This window comes from Amblyomma americanum, chromosome 6 (genome assembly GCF_052857255.1).
Source record: "Amblyomma americanum isolate KBUSLIRL-KWMA chromosome 6, ASM5285725v1, whole genome shotgun sequence".
Classification (NCBI taxonomy): Eukaryota; Metazoa; Arthropoda; class Arachnida; order Ixodida; family Ixodidae; genus Amblyomma; species Amblyomma americanum.
This window is the reverse complement of record NC_135502.1, coordinates 119,062,255-119,066,157: the sequence shown is the minus strand read 5'-3', so window position 1 is coordinate 119,066,157 and position 3,903 is coordinate 119,062,255. Positions and strand designations below refer to the sequence as shown.

Genomic DNA, 3,903 nt, shown 5'->3' with positions numbered 1-3,903 from the left:
GTTGCAACTGCCTGTATGTTCTGCAATAGTTACTGCGGCGTTCAATATTCGTGCTGCACAATATACAACAAGGTTAGTAGACGTTCAGTAAACTCGCAGAAAGCTATATCCCTTTAAGTTACCATTGTCAGCGCCTGAAAATAATGTAGTCAAAATGTTCATTACAACGTTAATATTGAAAGAGCAATGCTAGAAACGTTCTTCAGCACATTTTTACACACATTGTGCCATCTTTTTGTTAATCTAAAGCCTCGCACGTGCTCCAGAAAGCGAACGAAAAGAAACAAAAAAGATTAGATAATCTACTCGATGGAGAACCTACATCAATAAAGGCCACAGAAAAAGGGGCAAATAGGTGAATACACGTGTCTCCCTTTGACAAATCTGGTTGTTTCCTCGAAAGGATGTGTGTAAGGGAACTAAACGAGAACGAAGGGGTAAAACAAAAAAATATGCATGAAAATTGCCTAAGAATAAAAAAACCTGATTATTAAGCATAGAAAACTTTCACGTGACTGAGCTACACACCGATCTCGGAATTGTCATTGTCTGGGAGCTCATAACAGAGCGGCAGCTGCATTGGCTTCCTGCTCTGCTGAGCACCAAAACACAATTTAAACGAGCACGGCTGTTCAACACTATGCTGCAGAAGCGGCGCTTGCTCTGAGAAGAGAAATGTTTTTCTTCCTGCTCACTATTCTGCGAAGGGCAACGCACCGGAATTCGACAGGGTCATCGCAACTTAGAACCACCGGAAGTGCGCCGAACTGGTGTTTCACTTGTTCTTCTTACCCAAACCATTGCAATGGCGGCAGTATAAAAGGCAGACCGCTGGTTCTGGCTTTCATGCCACCTGCTTTTGACGATCCGTAGTCAAGATGAACGCCCTCTTCCTCGCCTTCGTCATTATCGCCGCCGGTTCGCTAACAGTCGTGAGCGAGGCCAAGTGCCCGGAGCCTACAGGTAGCTCTGACTGTGTCCACACCACCTGCACAGCTGAAGAATGCGAAGCCCAGGGTCTGGAGTGCTGCCCGAAGCCGTGCGGCGGTACCTGGTGCGTCAAAGGTAAGGACGGCCTTTGCTAGCAACGCACGGTTTCTTGGTAAGTTCTTTGTTACCTGAACATGCTGGCGGTAATTTCGGTTCGTCTTCTCCGTGCTTCCATTCACTGCGGTATTCAAAAGCGGCTTGCGCGCTTTTACGACGGCCTAATCGAAGATTTTGTTTTGCGTCGAGGGAGAGCTGCTGAAGCTTAGCCCTGAAAAACTCGCCCAAAGCGTCGTCCATCACCCCCAAATGATGCCTCGTGGCAAATATAAAGAGGCTCCCATAGATCACGCAGTCAATGTACTCTGCCGAACGTAACGCGGAAACGAAATTCATTGATTGGTTTGCCGAGATCAGCTTTACTGCTTTCGTCTGAACCCTTTCAGGTGCAATGCATGGTTTTACAGATTTCTTACTGCCCCCTTTTGGTGAGAGTGCGCTACGCACAGCAGAGATTTTTTTTCATTTATTTCAGGCAGATTTAGCACCATTCATGTCAGTAATGGGTTTTACATTATCCAGCGAATGCAGCAAATAATTTTTGCGAGGCAGTGAGGTTAGATGAACGCCATTTGCACTTTTGACATTTGCACGTTTAATAAGTTTTTTCGCAGGTTTTTTCGTGAGTTTCTAACTTTGTGTCCATCTTCAAATCAAATGTGATTCCATGATCCCTCGGGTTTTTGCATGACAATTCCTGGCAGGTCAGTTTCAAAATTTTCAACACTTGCGACATTTTGCGTAGAATTTTGTACAAGCAGGTTAAGAATTACCACTTCGTAATTGGCATTGTAAGACTAATTGGTCTCTATGAGGCCTGGGTATACTAATACATAAAAAAGTGGTGCAGATCTCAACCACTGAAAGGGTTGAGTACAGTGAAGCAGTGACGACGGCTCGGCTCGTGTCTCTTCGAACTGTCATTTTTACAGCGGCTTGGGTGCTTTTCTGCCTCCGGCGGTGTTCGTTGAGGCTCAGAAAAGGTTTACTTTTTTCCATTCGACATTTGGAAAGACGGAGCCTGCATTGCGAGCCGGACCCGCCATCTGAGCGAATTTCTTGGAAGATGAGGTGTGCTAGGACGTGCTCAGGGGAGTGCTACAGTTAGCCACATCCTATCTTTATGAAGTACCCCGTGCAAAGGTGCTGCCCTGTAAAATGTTTTGAACGCACTGAATGACTGTGTTCTTCCTTTCTGCTTTAGTACAGTCAGAGCTTTGGCAGCCTCTAAACACCTGTCGGGAAAGCAGGAGCTGAGTCTTCCTCGAACTCCATGCGGGGTTCGCGTGTATGCGACAAAACTTCGCGACGACTCTCTTGTTACGAGCTCGGCGAGAGTTCACCTGTAATGCACGTTCGCGACGCGGGTTCGATCTCGGCTGCGGCGGCCGAATTTCGATGGAGGCGAAATTGTATAGGTCCGTGTGCTGTGCGATGTTAGTGCACGTTAAAGAACCCCAGGTGGTCGAAATTTCCGGAGCCTTTCACTACGGCGTCCCTCATGTCCTGAATCACTTCGGAACGTTAAACCTACCTAAACATAAACCACATGTCACTACAATTTCAGGATTGCAAACTGCGCTGCCCAAAGCATATTACCTACGACGAAAGCGACAACTGTCACAGTTCACTCCCCAATAGAAATTCGTGATAAAGCAGTCGCGTTGCTTTTCAATGGTGTAACATATTTTCAAATGCGTTTTTTCTTCCCTGCTTCATTTCTCTGCACGCAGGAGTGTAAGCAGTACCCGCATATCCTGATGCCTGCCAGATAACGTCTGCTGTGTGTGACCGTCTACTACGTTCATGGTTGCGGAACGACATGCAAAAGGGGCAGAACTGCGCAGAGAGAAGTGATTTTTCTGTAATACTGGTGCGCAATAAACGGCGTAGGCACAGGATTTCGTGAATATCGATCCTCTGGTGACGCTCGCTGTTTGCAGCGGTCTGACGCAGCAGCGAGCAGAGGCTCCGCCTGGACTGAGGTCTCGTGATTTTCATCCGATCGATTGATTGAATGATCGATCGATCGATCGATTGATTGATTGATTGATTGATTGATTGATTGATTGATTGATTGATTGATTGATTGATTGATTGATTGATTGATTGATTGAATTATGGGTGGGTGGGTGGGTGGATGAATGGGTGAGTGGGTGGATTGGTGGCTGAATGGACGTATTTATTTTGTTTGTTGAAAAGGATTGCTGAGCTCTTAAAATTCCGTTGCGCTTTTCCAGAGCCCGCGATTGGAGTCCTTACTCTCGGGCCCCAGCAGCCTTCGCCGTCCGTCACTGTCTACTACTTACTCGAGTCGGTAAAAGCAGATATGTCCTTCTTCAGTAATGAGCTGTATGACCTACCAGAATCCGGCACACGGCCATAGCGCGTCTTTGGCCGGACAGTTTTAACTCAATAGCGTTACATGCCCCGTTCACCAGAACAAAATCCGTTGTCGTCGTTGTCGGTGTTGTGAGCAAAACACACGAGCATGACTGTGTCAGGTGGTGCCCAGAGAGCAACCTAGGAGGTAGGTGGGTCACCTAGACCACGTGACCTTGCGGCGCCATCCCAACCTGCGCACCGTGGCAACTTGAAGTTAAAATGAATTATTGGTCGCTCGGGAAGAGTAGCCTGGTTCGCGCAAGGCCCACCGTTGTGAGCACCTCTCATCGCAGGGGAGTGCACACCGCTTAACCGCTACACCACCGCGCCGGGAGGGGTACGAGGACTCCCAGAGATCTACGAATGTAAAGTAGAGATTGAATTTGCCCACTACACTATTGCGTCGTACCCGTAAGGCCGAGCTTAAGTGTCCCCTCCAATTTTCGCATCCTATAATATTTGGACTCAAGG

At 47.5% G+C, this 3,903-nt stretch overlaps 1 long non-coding RNA gene across 1 annotated transcript; it reads left to right on the top strand.

Annotated features, from left to right (window-relative positions):
* Positions 1–841: 841 nt before the first annotated feature.
* LOC144094961 (uncharacterized) lies at positions 842–2,965 on the top strand. Its single transcript, XR_013306632.1, has 2 exons — positions 842–1,065; positions 2,781–2,965. It is a non-coding gene; the product is annotated as an uncharacterized LOC144094961 (long non-coding RNA).
* Positions 2,966–3,903: the final 938 nt, after the last annotated feature.